This window comes from Acomys russatus, chromosome 19 (genome assembly GCF_903995435.1).
Source record: "Acomys russatus chromosome 19, mAcoRus1.1, whole genome shotgun sequence".
Classification (NCBI taxonomy): Eukaryota; Metazoa; Chordata; class Mammalia; order Rodentia; family Muridae; genus Acomys; species Acomys russatus.
Window position 1 is genome coordinate 12,423,296 of NC_067155.1, and position 19,188 is coordinate 12,442,483.

The window sequence follows — 19,188 nt, forward strand, 5'->3', positions numbered from 1 at the left end:
GGTTGTGTCCCTGAGTATCAGCAAATCCTAATCTTCCCAACTTGAAGTTTCATCCCTAGTCTCTCCTATCATTGCTTCCCTGATTTCTATTGTCCAACTATGGCTCCAGCCTGGAATGTGACTACAATGTCTCCCAGCCCTGCACAGTCTCATGTAGTCCAAAGGACTTTCCAGGGGGGCAAAGTGTCTTTTAGGGAAAGCTGATTTCCTTTTGTCTCAAATTCATGACTTATTATCTCCTTCATTACTTTTTACCATAGTCCCTATATAGAGGAGCCACCAGGGTTTTGAAACATACTCACATTTCCTGTATCTCACATGAGAGGAGAAAACACTCCATGGATAGGGACTAGCATTTCAGAGCCTTTCTCCCTCCCAGATCAGTCTCACATGGTGACTGGCTCTATGCTGTGGGTGAAGAATGTCTCTGACAGGTCTATTATTGGTCAGGATAAGACACTTCACCAATGACTTGATAATACTATTTGTTTGATTATTTTTCTTCTTATTTTTAAACTACTTATTTTAACTTTTTATTGATTTTTTTGAATTTCACATTGTGAACCCCAACCCAACTCACCTCTCTATCTAATCATAGCTTCCTTCCACCCTTGCAGCATCCACACAAAACAAAACAAAAAACCAAAACAAAAACCCCAACTCCTGCTGCTTTCCTGGAGACCATGTCAGCATCAGGGATTCCAGGTATGACCCTGCCCCAAGCCTTCCAACTCTTCTTAAAAGCAGACCCAACCAGTCCCAAACTGCACCCCTTCCTTGGGTTCTAAATTCTGGCCCATAAGTTTGGCAGAAACACTCCGCTTTTTTGCAGGCCAGTCTGGTTCTGGGGACCATAAAAGCACCTTGCCACCCTAAGCCCCAGAGGTCACACAGGCCACAAAAAGTCCTGTGCAAACACTCTACCACAACCAAAGACTAGTTGATGACCAGAACCACAGTCTACTTAGGCCAGAAGACCAGAGAAAAAAACAGAAACCAAGAGAAAATATCGAAGCCTCACCTATCCAATAAAGAGAAACTCAGAAATCAGCACCTAAAGCTATAATAACCCCGAACCGATATGACTAAAGGCCAGCATAAGAACACTATAAGCAACAGCCAGGGCAAAATGGCACCATAAGAGTCCAGATACAGCAAGACCTGGATATTCCAATTCAACCAAAGCACAAAAATGACCTTAAACCCAACATTATGAAGATGATAGAGGCCTTTAAAGAGGAAATGATAAATCTCTTAAAAATACAGAATAGAAACATGTGAAATAAATGAATACCTGTTCAAGACCTGAAAATGGAAATAGAAAGAATAAAAACGCACAAACTGAGGGAACCCTGAAGATGAAAAATCTAGGCAAGTGAATTGGATGTATGGACACATGTGTCACCAACAGAGAGATGGAAGGGAGAATCTCAAGCATAGAAGATATAATAGCTACCTGCTGTCCTTCCTCTGAGTGCTACCAGGTCTCCCCCTCCAGGGGACATGGTCAAATGTGAGGCACCAGAGTACGTGAGAAAGTCATATCACACTCTCCACTCAACTGTGGAGAATATTCTGACTATTGGCTAGATCTGGGAAGGGGTTTAAAGTTATGTCCTGTATTGTCCTTGGCTGGTGCCTTAGTTTGAGCGGGACCCCTGGGCCCAAATTTGCCTATCATATTGTTCTACTTGTAGATTTCTAGGACCCTCTGTATCCTTTTATTTTGCTATTCTCCCATGCGTCTCTCATTTAGAGTCCCAATAGGATATACAGGGGGAGGTAATCCCCCTCAGGAACAGTCATAGGGGAGGGGAATAATGGGAAATAATCCCCCATATCTTATCAGACCACCATGGATTAAAGCTGGACTTCAACAGCAATAGAAACAACAGAAAGCCAACAAGCCCATGGAAACTGAGCAATTCTCTATGAATGACCATTGGGTCAATGAATAAATAAAAAAAGAAATTAATGACTTTCTAGAATTCAATGGAAGTTAAGGCACAACATACACAAGTTTATGGGATACAATGAAAGCAGTACTAAGAGGAAACTTCATAGGACTAAGTGCCTTCATAAAGAAATAAGTGAGATCGCATTCTAATGACTAAACAGCACACCTGAAAGCAGGTGGGAGATCCTGGGGCCCTGGATTCAAGAGAGCAGATTTGGTCCTGCCCCTCACCGGCTGCAGCATTCAGGATGTAAAGCCCTGAGCCTCACCTGGGCAGCAGTATAGAGCTGACCCTGGAGGCAGTGGCATGTGTGAGCCTGCCCCACGAACATGGGAGAACTGGCTCTGCAACCTGTTTGTTGTGTGGTGACATGGGTGAGGGAGAGATTCACTCCTTGTCCCTTGGCCCTTACAACATGCAGAAGAGCTGGCCCTGAGATAACAGAGCAGGAGAGCTTTCCCTGCCCCACACCTCCTGAAGCGCTCAGGAAAGCAGGTCCTTCTCCTCTTGGCAGCACAGTAGACCTGATGCTGTATATGTGGGTTGTTGGTTTCCCAAGAGCATGAGTGTGGGAGAAGCAGTCCTGCCTCACATCTGTTGTGGCATTGGCAATGGGGAGATGCTCTTTCTTCCATTTTGTCTTCACCACCAGTACATGTGTTGGGCTTGCATTTATGTCTTGCATCTCACCTTCATGCTGGAGCTTGTAGACATCAGAAGAGAGTGTTTGATGTTCGGTATCTGGAGTTAACAGATAGCTGTGAACCATCACATGTGTGTTGGGAATCAAATTACACTACCCTTGCTCTTAACTACTAAACCATCCCACTAGATCCTGTAGCAGATCTTTGAAAAGAATGAAAACCAGTTATTCTCAAGTTATCTTATAACTTAGACAACCTTTATCCAAATCTAGCATCATACTGATGGCAAAGCCAGAAAGGTACACAATAAAAAAGTGAAAATTATAGATTTAATTTCCTGATGAACATAGGCAAATAATTACAGTAAAACACTTTTAAATGTATTTTAGTAACATATCAATATGTGCCAGTTTTACAAAAGGTGGCAGACCGTGAAGAAATAAAAGGATGAATACTGCTTAGAGGTTTAGAGTAAAACAGAGGAGTGACCCACTCAAAATAAGTCACAAGCCAAGGACAATACAGGTGGTAAACTTTAAACCCCTACCCAGATCTAGCCAATGGACAAAACATTCTCCACAGTTGAGTGGAGAGTGGGATATGACTTTCTCACATAGTCTGGTGCCTCACATTTGACCATGTCCCCTGGATGGGGAGACCTGGTGTCACTCAGAGGAAGGACAGCAGGTTACCAAGAAGAGACTTGATACCCTATGAGCATATACAGGGAGAGGTAATCCCCCTCAGGAACAGTCATAGGGGAGGGGAATAATGGGAAAATGGGAGGGAGGGAAGAATGGGAGGATACAAGGGATGGGATAACCATTGAGATGTAACAAGAATAAATTAATAAAAAATTTTTAAAAAATACAGAGGCGTGAGTACAAAGTCAGCAGAAGCAGTTAAATCTGCACATTTGATATCACCATAATTCAAAGTGTGGTTTCATACACTGACTGAAATTTGTTGTTTTTTTTTTGTTTTCTGGTTGACATTTGGCATTTGGTTATAAAAGGAAATCCTAAATTCTCAATAACTTAGTATGTAGCTCATTATGCAGTGACCTGGTGTTGAATAATCTTCAGAAAAAGTTATGTGAAATGCAAAGTAATTAGAGTTCTTCCATATAAAAATAAATATCAAAAGAACGCATGACATGTTTGTGAAAGTTTAAGGGCTTCAGAAAGAAAGTGATACATTGACACAAATTTGTTCTGTTGAACATCAAAATTACAAAAAATTTAAGAAAACCTTAACATGTGCGTATATGGCTCTTGAATCTGTTCATCAGCTCACATAATTGGTAGAGGAAATAAATCTTCTTGGAATGTAGTTTTCAAATTGATAAAACATGTGAGTGATCTAAGTGGCAGAACTCACAAATTAGGATTTCATTATCAAATCGTATCAATAATACAAAGGTAATAGTGAGTGCAAGAGGAGGACTCAAAATACAACACACATTTCTTTTTAAAATTTCTTTTAAATTTATATATTCACTTTACATCCTGATCATAGCTCCCTCCCTCTTCTCCTGCTCGCCACTCCCTCCTAGCCTGTTTCTCCTCTCCTTGTCCTCAGAAAAGGATAGTTCCCCAACTAAGTCACCCCAGCACATCAAGTTGCATCAGGACTGAGCTCCTTCTCAACCACTGAGGCCAAGCAAGGCAGCCCAGTTAGGGCAAAGTGATTGAAAGCAGACAACAGAGTCCCTGTCATAGATAACACCTGCTCACCTTACTAGGGAACCCACATGAAGATCAAATTGCCCATAAATTACATATTTGTAGGGGGACTAGTTCCAGTCCATGCATTCCCTTTGACTGGTGTTTACATCTCTGTACTCCTTCATGGGTCTAGTTTAGTTGACTACGTTAGACTTCGTGCAGCATTCTTTTTATTTTATTTTATTTTTTAAAATTTTTTATTAATTTATTCTTGTTACATCTCAATGGTTATCCCATCCCTTGTATCCTCTCATTCTTCCCTCCCTCCCATTTTCCCTTATTCCCCTCCCCTATGACTGTTCCTGAGGGGGATTACCTCCCCCTGTATATGCTCATAGGGTATCAAGTCTCTTCTTGGCAACCTGCTGTCCTTCCTCTGAGTGCCACCAGGCCTCCCCATACAGGGGACATGGTCAAATGTGAGGCACCAGAGTACGTGAGAAAGTCATATCCTACTCTCCACTCAACTGTGGAGAATGTTCTGACCATTGGCTAGATCTGGGTAGGGGTTTAAAGTTTACCACCTGTATTGTCCTTGGCTGGTGCCTTAGTTTGAGCGGGACCCCTGGGCTCAAATCACCTGCAGCATTCTTGTCTCCTCTAGGTCCTACTATACTCCCCCCACCCTTCTACAGAACTCCCCAAATCCTGCCTAACTCTTGGCTTTGAGATTGCGGTGCCTCTCGAGAATGGTTAAGTTAGGATCCTTTCTATAAACATATTATTAATGGTGTCAGGGGTTAGTTCTTTCCCATGGGGTGGGTCTCAGGTTGGGCGAGGCATTGGCTGGTCATTCCTTCTGTCTCTATCTTTATCTCTGCACATCTTTTATGTAGGATAAATTTTGGTTTGAAGGTTTTGTAGGTGGATTGGTGTTCCCCTACTACTACTATAGATCCTTCCTGGCTAGATAATAACTTCCAGAGCCTGTGTACCACCATGCTAATAGTCTTAGGTAGAGACATCCCCATATTCTCTCTGTAGCCCACCCTGTTACAGGTCTCCAGTTTGTCTCAGCGAGTGACATATATTTCAACATTAAAGAATGAATGGCTGCTGAACCCCATAACCCTAAGCCTAAAATGATTACCTAAAGAAGTAATAGCCCATGGTACAAAATGCCAAATTCTAATTTTTATGCGAGTGTTCAGATGGTGAAGAACCATCAGCCTTCAAAGATGTTATTTAACAAACACAGGAGCTAGGTTTTAATAAGATTTTTCTTCCTTCCATATGTTTTGTCCCTGATGTGATCAAGTGAGTTTATTTCTGGCCTTAATAATATGAAGTAACACTTGGGGGTAAATATGATGGCCAAGAGTGATGCACTGGAAGCCAAGATAGAGAAGACTTCCATAGCCACCTTGACCTTTCCCTTGGTGCTTTGGTAGACAGGGAGGAAGATGATCCAGACACTGCAGAACATCAGCATGCTGAAAGCCAGGAACTTGGCTTCGTTGAATGTATCGGGCAGATCTCTGGACAAGAAAGCCATAAGGTAGCTCCCTAGGGCAAGTGCTCCCAGGTATCCAAGGATGCAGTGGAAGGTAATAGCTGATCCTTTCTTGCAAATGATGATGATATGTTTGTGTTCTGAGTAAGCATCTTTATCAATAAAGGGAGGAGAGGTTGCCAGCCAGATTCCACAAAGAACAACTTGTATCAGGGTGCAGATAGGGATAATGAAATTAAGGGCACCTGAGATCAGCAACCATCTCCAAACTCTTCCTGGAGCAGTGATCTTGAAGGCCATAACTACAGTGATAGTTTTGGTCAACACGGTAGAAAGAGCCACACTGAAGAGGAGTCCAAAAATGTTTTGCTGCAGGACACAGGTTGCTGTGGTAGGATGGCCAATGAAGAGGAAGGGACAGAGAAAACAGAGGGTCAGAGTGATGAGAAGTACGTAACTGAGATCTCGGTTATTGGCTTTGACAATGGGAGTTTCTCTGTGCTTCAGAAACACCCCAAGAACAACAACTGTGAGTGAGGAGAAGGTCAGGGACATGAAGCTGAATGTCTTCCCCAAGGGGTCATCATAGGCTAGAAATGTCACAGTTTTCTCTAGGCAGTGGCTCCTCTCTGTGTTTGCATAGTGAGTTTCTGGACATTTCACACACTGATCCATATCTGGAAGAAATGCAGGTGATCACAAGTGTAGTCTTAGATTTCTGCTTTTGTTCTCAGCAGCTTTCCAAGCCCCAACACATTGTACTACCTCACGTTGTTTCCAATACAAATATAAAAGCACTTTCGGATAATAATTCCAAACTCAGTTTCCCTTCTACTTAATGCAGGTACAAATTAAACAGCCCCAATGCTTCTTTTTCCTGTTAATATTATTCACACGGTATCCCTGCTTTTAGTGACCCTGTTGTATCTGTTTTTAGAAGTCATTAAAGCACTGGCATGCATTACCTCCTTATTAATACATCTCTATTTATCAGAGGGCAAGGGGCTTCAGTGAGATAGAGAGGATGTCCTGCGAAATCCTAATCACAAAGATGTTTTCCTATATGTACCCCACACATGTACCTACATTCATGAAATCCATGGTGTCCTCTAAGTTTCCCCATTCTATGAAGGAACCTGGGTGGATTGGTATTCTGACACTTTGGAGCCTTGAAATGTTTCATCAGTGACACAGTTATCAAAACAACAGCATCGGCATAATTATAGATACAGAAGTACTCATATAGTCTCATGTCTTCATGGAACAATATTTCAACAGTTTTTTTTCCTGGCAGGTTGTCAGTTTACTCCTAGATTATAATATATAGTTATGGCTTCCCCCAGATTTTCAATTTATTAATACTATCTATATTTCTATGTGCATTTTAATTTTAATATATAGTTAATTCTCCTTATATATCATCCATATTCCCTATATAATACATTATAACTTTAGCTCCCTCAACTTCCCTTAGATCCTTCCCACTTCCATGCTCACTCAATTCTACACCCTTTCTTTCCCTATCTTTAAAAGAGAAACAAACAAAATCCCAATAAACCAAACAAAATAACAATTAAAAAAAAAAGCTCTCTTTCTCACATGCGCACACTTAAATTATAAAAACCGCAAAGTTGTAAGCCAAAGTATAAAGAAAAAGTTTAATATGACTAAAAAAAGAGTGGTCAGAAGAACAGGTGCAGGCCACACCAGTCAGAAGAACAGAGATCCCCTGCTACATCAAAGGACAAGCTAGTCACCAGATGCCCAGACCCCAACCTTGACAGAGACTCTCCAACTGGACCAGAGGTGAAGTCAGATGCCAGAAATGAGGCCACAAAGACCAGAAGTTCAAAGAAGAAATAGAAATCAAGGCACAATACACCCATTCAATAAAGACAAACTCAGAAAGAAAACTCAGAAATAACCACTCTAAACTCAGATTCCTAAATGCCAGGGTAAAACCACAATCAACAATAGGCTGGTCAGTATGCCACTGCTAGAGCCCAGCCACCAGGACAGGAATATTTTAGTGTAGCTGAAGCACAAGAAAAGGACCTTAAAACCAACTTTACAAAGATGATAGAGGTACTTTATGAAGAAATGAAAATAATCCTGAAGTCAAGGAAAGAGAAACAAAAAATTGAGGAAATTAATAAATCCCTTGAGGAAAGCCAAGAAAAACAAAGAGGCAAATGAAACTGTTTTAGGCCTGAAAGTGGAAATAGGAGCTGAGGGGATTCTGGAAATAAAAAATCTAGGTAAGTGAACAGGAACTATAGAAGTAAGCATCACCAACAGGATAGAAGAGATGGGACAAAGAATCTCAGTGGTTGAAGATGTGATAGAAGAAATAGACTCATTGGACAAAGAAAATGTTAAATCTTAAAAATTTTTTTCTAACAGAAATGTCCCGAGAGTCTGAGACATTCTGAACACAGCAAAACAAAGAACAATAGAAATAGAAGAAGAAGAAGATTCCCAGTTCAAAATGCAGAAAATATATTTAACAAAATCATAGAAGGAAATATATACCTAACCTAAAGAAGGATCTGCTTATAAAAGTACATGAAGTTTACAACACAAAATAGATTGGGCCAGAAAAGAAGCCCCCCCATGTCACATAATAATCAAAACACTAAATGTACAGAGCAAAGAAACAAATATTAAAATAGACAAGGGAAAAAGGACAAGTAACATATGAAGGCAGACCTATTAGAATTACACTCAACTTCTCAACAAAGGTTCTAAAAGCTAGAAAGGCCTAGACAGATGTCTTGCAGATTCTGAATGACCACATATGCCAGGCCAGACTTTTGTATCCCCCCCAAAAATTTCAATCAGCACAGGCTGAGAAAGATATTTCATGACAAAGTCCAATGTGAACAATATCTACCTACAAATCCAGTTCTGCAGAAAGTACTAGAAGAAAAGCTGTAACCCAAGGAGATTAACCCCACCCATAAAATCACAAGAAATAAATTTCATCCTAGCAAAAGCCAAAGCGACACACACACACACACACACACACACACACACACACACACTTGCCAGTACCAGCACCATCAAAACTGTCAACCAAAGAACAGGAATTAACAATTATGGGTCACTAAAATCTATCAGTATCAATATCAATATCAATGGACTGGACTTCCAAACAAAAAGGCACAGGCTATCAGACTGGATATAAAACAGGATCCATTCTTCTGCATACAATGCAAGAAACACACCTCAACATCAAAGATAGACACTATCTCAGAGTAAAGGATAAGAAAAATATTTTTCAAGCAAATGTACCCAAGAAGCAAGCTGGTGTAGCTATCCTAATATCTAACAAAATAGACTTCAAACCAAATTCAATCAAAGAGATTGAGGACATTTCATACTCATCAGAAGAAAAATTCACCAATATGATATCCCAATTCTGAACATCTATGCCCCAAATGTAAGGGCATCCATCTTTGTAAAAGAAATATTACTAAAGCTTAAATCACACATCTAACCTCACATACACTAATAGTGGGAGACTTCAACACTGTACTCTCACCAATGGACAGGTCACATAGACAAAAACTAAAGAAAGAAACAATGAAACTAAGAGATGTTATGAATCAAATGGGCCTAATTGATACCAGAACATTTTACCCAACCATAAAACAATACACTTTTGTCTCAGCACCTTAGGGCATTTTCTCGAAAACTGACCATATACTTGGCCACAAAGGGAGTCTCTACAGATACAAGAAAATTGAAATAACTCCCTGTTCCTAGAAATCTACAAGTAGAACAATATGATAGGCAGATTTGGGCCCAGGGGTCCCGCTCAAACTAAGGCACCAGCCAAGGACAATACAGGACGTAAACTTTAAACCCCTTCCCAGATCTAGCCAATGGTCAGAATATTCTCCACAGTTGAGTGGAGAGTGTGATATGACTTTCTCACGTACTCTGGTGCCTCACATTTGACCATGTCCCCTGGAGGGGGAGACCTGGTGGCACTCAGAGAAAGGACAGCAGGTAGCCAAGAAGAGACTTGATACTCTATGACAATATACAGGGGGAGGTAATCACCCTCAGGAACAGTCATAGGGGAGGGGAATAATGGGAAAATGGGGGGGAGGAGGAATGGGAGGATACAAGGGGTGGGATAAACATTGAGATGTAACAAGAATAAATTAATTAAAAAAAGAAATAACTCCCTGTATCCTATCAAACCACCATAGATTAAAGCTTGACTTCAACAATAACAGAAACCAAAGAAAATCTATAAGCCCATGAAATCTGAATAATTCCCTACTGAACAACTACGGGAGCAGGGCAGAAATAAAGAAAAAATTAAAGAATAAAAATAAAGATGGATGCATAACATACCCAAACTTATGGGACATAATGAAAGTGGTGTTAAGAGGAAAATTCATAGCACAAATGCTTCATGAAGAAATTGGAGAGTTCTCACACTAGCAACTTAACGGTACGCTTGAGAACTCTAGAACAAGAGGAAGCAAATACACACAAGAGAAGTAGATGGCAGGAAATAATAAAACCGAGGGCTGAAATCAATAAGCTAGAAACAAAGAGAACAATACAAAGAATCAATGAAACTTGTTGGTTCTTTGAGAAAGTTAAAACGACAGACGAACCCTTAGCCAAACTAACTAAAACACAAAGGGACAGTATGCAAATCAATGAAAGCAGAAACAAAAAGGGAGAAATAACAACAGACTTTGAAAGGACAATACTCAATTTCATATGGAAAAACAGAAATACCAGGAAAGCTACTACAATCCTAAACAATAAAAGAACTTCTGGAGGTATCACCATCCTTGATTTCAAGGTGTGCCACAGAAGTTCAGGAATAAAAACATCAATGATATTGGCATAAAAACAGAAATGTTGGTCAATATTATCCAATGAGATTCCACACATAAATCCACACACCTATGGACACCTGAGTTTTGTATCAAAGCCAGAAATATACAATGGAAAAAAAGAAAGCATCTTCAACAAATGGTGTTGGCCTAACTAGGTGTTTGCACACAGAGGAATACAAATAGATCCACATTTATCCCTCTGCACAAAACTCAAGTCCGAGTTGATCAAAGACACCAATATAAAATCACATATGGTAAATCTAATAGAAGAGAAATTGGCAAGTAGTCTTGAACTCATTAGCATAGGAGATGAGTTTTTCAACAGAACACTGATAGCTAGCCATGGAACCAAGATAGAGAATTAATAAGTGGGAACTCATGAAACGAAAAGGTTTCTGTAAGGCAAAGGACACCATTAAGAGGAGAAAAATGGTAGCCTACAGAATGGGAAATTTTTCCACCAACTCTTCACCCAATAGAAGGCTAATATTTAAAATATGTAAAGAACTTAAACAAGATGTCAACAAACCAAACATTCCAATTCAAAGGCAGGGGAAAGAGCAAAATAGAGAGTTCTTAAAATAGGAAACTCAAATGGTGGGAAACATTTAAAGGAATATTTAACATCCTTAGCTCTCAGGATAATGCAAATCAAAATGACTTTGAGATTCCATTTTATAGCTGTCAGAATGACCAAGATCAGTGGAGCAAGGGGAACACTCCTCCACTGCTGGTGCAAGTACAAACATGAACAACCATTATGGAAATCAATATGGCAGTTCCTTAGAAAATTGGAAATTGACCTACATCAAGACCCAAATACGCCACCGTTGGGCATATACCCAAAGGATGCTCCATCCTACCACATGTACACTTGCTCAACTATGTTCACAGTGGCTTTATTCATAATAGTCCAAAATTGCAAACCGTCTACATCCCCTTCAACTGAAGAATGGATTAAGAAAATCTGGTATATTTACCTAATGGAGTGTTACTCAGATTTTTGGAAAAATGATATTCAAAAATTTCAGGCAAATAGGTGGAACTGGAAAAAATGATCCTGAGTGAGGCAACTCAGACTCAGAAAGACAAACATGATGTGTATTCACTTATAAATGAACTTTAGCTAATAAGCACATGATGATCATACTACAATCCACAGACCCAGAGAGTCTAAGTAACAACAAAGGCTCTAGGGGGATTCAGGATCTCCCTCAGGAAGAGAAATAGAATCAGTTTTGTGGGTGGACTGTGGGTGGATGGAGATAGGAACAGGAAGGATAAGGTGGGGAAGAGTACATAGGATAAGGATAGAGGGATCTCGTATGGGGAGAGAATAGGCGGGCATTCAAGGAGCTATGTAGAAACCCAGTGAAGTGGACACTTCCTGGAGCCTATGATGGTGACCTTAGAGTGGGCTTGTAGTAATGAGGATATGGAACCTAAAGTGTCCATGGTCTGTATTAGGCTAGGATCCAGGTTTGGAACTAGGACAGTAGCCTAGCCACAAACCTTTGGCTTACAACATGTTCTGCCACCAGTAGTGGCTCATAACTCTTGGGAGTGGCCAATCAATGAGGCCAAGCCATGAGAGAGAGAGAGAGAGAGAGAGAGAGAGAGAGAGAGAGAGAGAGAGAGAGAGAGAGAGAGAGAGAGAGAGAGTTTACTTTTTATCTACAAGCATAAGGCACAGAGAGAGGAGACGAGGGGCAGTAAATAGCAATGAAGTGGGCTTTTGAAACCTGAAATCCTACCCTCAGGGACAGACCTCTTTCAACAAGACCGCACTTCCTAATTCTTCCCAAATAATTCCACAACTATAGACCAATATTCAGTCATACGAGCATATGGGGTTCCTCCCCATTCAAACTACCATATATGCCTCTGATCTGCTTTTATGGAATCCAACCATCTGAAAGTGTAAGCGAATCAAATGCTTTTAAAAATACATATACAGGGGGAAGAGGTCCCCCCTAAGTCACAGTCATAAGGAAAGGGAGTAAGGAGAAAATGGGAGGGAGGGAGAAATGGGAGGATACAAGGGATGGGATAACAATTGAGATGTAATATGAATAAATTAATAAAATATATTAAAATAAATAAAATAAGTCTCTTGGTCATGGTGCTTTGTCATAGCATTAGGAAAGAAACTAAAACAAAATGCATGGTGAAGCGAACCATATTACCCTGGTGGTCTACAATGGTTTTCTGTAGTCAGTCACTTGCACAATAGTTCAAGAATACAAAGCAGCTATGAATTTCAACGTCAAGAGTGTGTTATTTCAGTGGTATACCTGCCAAGAGCTGCCCTATTCAGGGAGCTCACTAGGCACGTGGGCTGTCTAGGAGGTGATCTGGTGTTTGCAAGGTCTTATACCACAATGTACCCCAAAACTGCTTCCAGCCTCTGACATGCTGTCAGGAGTTATTGATTTGGGAAAGTCCAGGAGGCATGAGAGATCTCTGGAGGTGATCCGATATTTGCAAGGTCTGTATTGTGATGGACCCCAGAATTGCTTCCAGCCTCTGACTACCCTGTCAATTGTGCACTACTGCATCTCTCTGAAATCTGGCATTAGAGCAGGGCATGGTGGCTCATGCCTTTAATCCCAGCACCCAGGGAGGTAGAGGCAGGTGAATCACTGTGAGTCTAGGGCCAGCTTGGTCTACAAAGTGAGTCCAGGACAGCCAGGACTATATTCATGGCCAGCCCGGTCTACAAAGCGAGTCCAGTATAGCCAAGATTACACAGAGAAACCCTGTCTCGAAAAACCAAAAATAAATACATCTGGCATTGGTGTGAATTGTTATCTTTTGGGTACTGACCAGCTCTGATTGAGCAAACTTCCTAGAGGATCTTATTGAAGATGTACTTTTTGTTATCCAGATGAATTAATCCCTGATTATGGAATTCCTGATTTGGCTCAAATAGTTTTAAAAGTTAAAGTTAGTTTATGGCTGCAATAAATACCTTTGTGGACCTCCAGATGCCTCACTTAGGATAGCCTACCAGCAGATTTGTGGCTTCAGATAAGCCTCCACCGCAGATGGCATCACAAATCCTGGTATTTGACCATAAATATAGCCAAATTTGTTTAAACTCCATGTGAACCTATGTGGAATGAAGTTACCTAGAGATGTCTGAATTTACTCTGTTCCTTAGAATGAAAGACAGACAAAATTATTGTTCTGAGCTCATAATAAACTAAGAGATAGCTGGATAATGTATAGGTCCGTCCTAACTGGTAAGTTGTATACTCTTGTAAGTATCAGACCCTGTTAACCTTAGACCCTGTCAACCTTTGTCATTATGAACTCACCATGAATGTCTGTAATGGATACATAGATAAGAAATGTTTAGATTTAAAATATGTAACCTGTTGTATTTTAGAATTCATCTGCTTTTGTGATTAATTGTACTCTTCTGACTATGAGGTAATTCCCTTTTCTCAGATGTATAAATATGGGCTACAATAAACGTGAGCGGGAGAACAAAGGAGAAAAGGAAGGAGAACAAAGGAGAAAATGAAGGAGAACAGAGGAGAAAATGAGGGAGAACAGAGAAGGAAAGATTGAGCAGCTTAACTGCAGTTGATGTTAAGACACCTGACTTTATCCACCTTTTCTCCTGGTCCTCTTCTCTTGAACGTATGTGTGTGAGTGGTTGATTTTCTATCTCTCTTTCTTACTCCTTATTTCTCAATAGATTAGCAAATAAGTTAGCTGACTCAGGGGCATCAGCCTTCTACGGCTAATAAGCCTAAGTTTACACCAACTTATTGGAGATCTCTATAAAGAGGCCTATCTACAGATCAAAGAGCCTCCTTTTATGACCCCTGTGCAGTTTCTAGCCAGAAGCCACTTTTACAGCCTCAGCCATAGGAAAAAAAGGTGGTCAGTTTAAGTTCTCCTCAGCCGGAGTACAGCCAGTCCCTGGAGAAGAAACCTTGGGCTCTTTTTCCCTTTCCTTCCTTTTTCTTCTTTCAATCCTGATCAGTTGCCTGAGCCATCAGCTCTGGTCACCCAAGAGATAAAGTGAACTAGAAGGGCATCTGCAATCCAATACCGGAGAATCTACCCTGGACCCTCTCCAGAGCACCAGCCGGGCATTAACCTATACCGGTAATTTTCTAACAGCTGGAAGGAAGAGGATTAACTTATCTGATGTGAACTGGCAGTTCTCTTACAGATGTTTTCCATTTGCTTAGACAGTGCAGATGATGGACAGGTGGGGATGTTTTCTGCATGACTGACAATTACCTGTCTCATTGGAAATCTCATTCTCTGGGCAAGGAATGCAGTCAAAGCAACAGGCAGCCTTGCCCTCCTGGTGGGTTTTCCTGAATCCAGGATGACAGCTCTCACTGCAGAGTGACTGAGGAATCTGAGGATAAAACGAGTTATAGGGAATGGTAAGGTTTTTATGGAATCTTCAACAGAGTGTTTTTGAATGTAGAACCACTAATTTGTTTATGTTAATATCTCTAAATGCAGATAGTTTAATTTGTGTGTGTGTGTGTGTGTGTGTGTGTGTGTGTGTGTGTGTGTGTGTGTGTGTTTTACTACTAGGGTGAGTCATTCACCAGTCCATGTGGTCAATGCTTGGCTTTAAAACATTGCTTCCTTGGAAAAATGTTGAAAGATTATAAGGCAAAGTGTAGAAGTAAAAATTTAAGTTCTTGGTATCATGTCTTGTTGTGACTATAAACCTACTGTATCTTGACTCTTGGATAAAAAGGAAAATATAGTTTTCTTTGATGGTATTGTTTCATCTTGTCAATTTGATAGATTTTAGAATCACGGTGGAAACCCATTTAAGAGAAGTATTGTGAAAGATCTTTTTTAGATTAAGTTACTTGAGATTTAAAAACCATCTATAAAAGTGGGTGGTCCCACTTTATTGGCCATGGTCCCTGAATGAAGGAAAGTCAGGAATGAATGACAGCAGCAGCATTCTGCACTCTCTGCCCTCTGACTGTTGATGCAATGTGAACAGTTGCCTCTACCCCCTAAACACACCATTTCTTGCAGTGAAAAGAATATACTCTCAAGCTGTGAGCCAAGAAAAATCTTCCTGTATTGTTTGTTAAGTAGCATTTTTTTTGCAACAGCCAAACAAACATGTACATCATGCTCTTCTGTCTTGACAGGGGCCTAGAAACAAAAGGCACACTGACCATTGACCGAAACTTTTCAAGCTGGGATCAAAATAAATCTTCCATTGGATGATCTGTGATAATGATGAAAAAACATACTGTACTTATGATATTAAGGAAATGAGCACATTGGAAATTAAATAGTTGATCCTGCAAAATAGGTATTAGGACAATTCTCTATATAGGTGGTCATTATATGCCTGTGAATTGGCCCTGTGTGAGCAAAGTGGAAACGTATCATTGAGATTTACATTCTGGTCAGAACACTGCAACTCAACTCTGTCAATCCTGTGGCCCACTGTATCTTGTGATAAGATAAAGACAATTTCTGTTCCTCTGGAGCATTTGGAGAAAATGTTCCTACTTTCACATTTAGCCTAAGACCTTTTGGGAAATTCCAAAAGTTGAGAATGTCATACTTTGTATGCGATTTTCTTTTCCAATCCAGGACCACATGGTCTCCAGCAGAGTTGATGAGTTGTGTATTCTTTAGAAAAGGGTGAAGCTATAAGAGATGCATGCACTCATTTTACATAACCAACCTCCAGAGAAGGGCAACAGAGGCAGATTCAAGGGACGTCTCATGTTGATTTTAGCCCCTTTAAATATAGGTGTAAATTGCATTGAACAAATGACACTCAAGGATAACGGCGGCATCACTCTGCTTCTAATATGTCAATCAATTTCATTAGAAAACTTGGAACCAAGCACTCCTAAGTCACAGATGTCCATGGAGAAAACTTGGACCTTTGTTGAAAATGTAGTCATACCCAATTAAAAATTAAAAATATTTAGAGTTTTGCTCTGTAAAATTAATGATTTTATGAATCATTTACATAAAATAGCACTTAGAAGCGTTCAGGTACATGGTGATAATTATCTGTCTCTTTTCTGTTGTGTGAAATCCCTGGCGGGAGGTAAATGGATTTTTCATATTGAAATATTTACACTGAAAATACTGTATGACTCTTTGTAATGTAACTATGTATTGGCTGAAAAAATGATGTCTCCTTACACAGTCTCTCTTGCAGATTTTTGACAAAATAATCTGAAATATGTATTGCCTAGTTTGAATGCATTTACAAACCCTTAGAGTGTTGTGCTGCTGATGCCACAATACAACTGAATTGACATTACCTGCCAGGGGAAGAATATCATCTCCATTCCTTTTCCATGTGTTTGAAATTGTACTTGATTGAGAGTCATCTCATGCAGACTGTGGGCCACGGCATACACAGCATTATACACATTGTAACTCTCCTCACTCATGGCCATGTCAAAAATGTTCCCCGGCAAGAATTCTAAGGAGGCATTAGGCAGACAATTGTCCAAAATTTTACAATCTTTCCTAAAAAGTGAGCAATTGAAGAATAAGTGCCACAATACATGAAGATAAATGTCTTCTGGGTATTTGGAGGGATTGACTGTCTGGATAAAATCTGTAAAATGAGTAATCTCCTCATTATGGTGTGAAAAGATAAGGGCCCCATGCAGTGAATCTAATATGAAATGTTCATCAAATTTTGAATGATCCCAGTGTGAGTTCAGGACCCAGACTTTCCATATAAGTAGCTTCTGTTTTATATTTACTATTAAGCTTAACAGAGAATCAGAGTCCCCATAAATAATAATCACATTTGCTGAGGATTCCAGGATCTGAACCTGACTTTTCCAGGGTTTGGTAAGATATGAGCCCCTGCTGGCTAGGATCATTTCCACAAATGCTATGCAGATTTAATTTTTATCCATATTGCTTCTCAAATCTGAGAGAGTCTGGGCACCTTTGTGATCATCTATGATAAAGAGCCCCACCCAGAACCATTGGAAATGAAGCATCAGAGATACAAAGCCAAGTGTCAGAGATGTGTCCTTAGGGGCCACCTGGTACAGAGAAGAAAACTGTCTTTGCTCACTCAGGATACTATCAAAAGGCCCAAAAGTAAGCTGTAGAGAAAAAACAATAAAAAACAAGTATAGAGTCATAAAATTCAACTTAATTCTATAGCAATGGCTTGAAGCCTCTAGGGCAATCAAACTTTGGGGTCAAATCTGTACTCCCATGGATTTTTCCAGAAAAGTACAGAAGATATTCAGAGGTTCAACAGTGTGCTGTGTCTACTCTATCTTTTCCCTTCTCTCTATTCTAAGCTGCAGAGACATAGATGTATCATCAACCATCTGCATAAGTTCCCTATCAATGAAGAGTGACTTAAGTTTCCCTCTCTTCCCTCACAGCCATCTAAAATGTAATCAAGTACAGCTGCACCATATCGTCCCCCATCAACCCATCTCACCTGTGGAAATTTGTAGAGACTTAGCAGTGTACCTATGTGTTCAGATATTTCCCATGATGGTCCTGTAAGTACAGCAGCTGAATTGCTCTCTCTTGCATACCTGTAGTTAGGAATGGCATGATCAGACCCTGAAAGTGAGCCAAAAAGATGGGCCAGAGTGTTTCTTTGACCGTGCGGGATAGTTTGAACCTCAAATCCTAGGGATGTGTTAGGTAAGAGATAGGGGTTGCTGTTGATCTCCTCAATGGCAAACATCATGGCCAAAATACATTGGTAGTTCCTCAACTTAAACCTGGAAGAAGGTAGGACAATATTTAGGAGGAAGACTCACACCACATAACATTTGTACAAGTTTAGTGCAATGGCTTTTATAGTTTAAATGGTTCTGTTTCCAAAAATCCATGTTTAAATATCTTTCCAGTATTTTCTGGAATTAGAATAGGAGTGATATTTATTTTTCTACTTTTAATGGAAAATAATTTAAAACACAATTTATTTACTTATTTATTCATTTTACTTCCTTTTTTTTAGCCCTTTCCCTCTTCTCAGTACCACACTCTTTCCCTTTCTCTCTATCCTTCCTTCCCTACTCTTCAGAAAAGAAGAGATCCTTTACCCTCCCACCCCAGCTCATCACGTTCCATTAGGACTGACATGATCATTCCCCTGTGGACTGGCAAGGCAGCCCCACTGTGTGGAGTGACCAAAAAGCAGACAACTGAGCCCAGGTTAGATATAGCACATGTTCCCCTTAGTAGGGGCCTCACATGAAGCCTGAGCTCCCCATCTGCTACATCTGTCTATGCCTGGTCTTTGGTTGGTACTTCAGGCTCTACAAGCACCTCTGGGCCCTGGTTAATTGGCTTGGTTGATCTTGTTGTGAAGCTCCTGTCACATCCAGGTTTTCCACCCTCCCCAGTTTTCCATAAGACTTCCTGTGCTTTGCCCAATGTTTGGCTGTGAGTCTTCACATATGTTTGGTTCTGCTACTGGGTGTAGCCTCTCAGAGGACACCATGCTATACCCCTGTCTGCAGAGTATCATTAATGGTGCCAAGGGCTGACTCTTTCCCATGGGGCAGGTCTCAG

The 19,188-nt window shown here is 40.4% G+C and overlaps 1 pseudogene; it reads right to left on the reverse strand.

The window, feature by feature from the left end:
- Nucleotides 1-5,530: 5,530 nt before the first annotated feature.
- LOC127203650 (vomeronasal type-2 receptor 116-like) overlaps nucleotides 5,531-19,188 on the reverse strand; it is a 30,684-nt pseudogene continuing 17,026 nt past the window's right edge.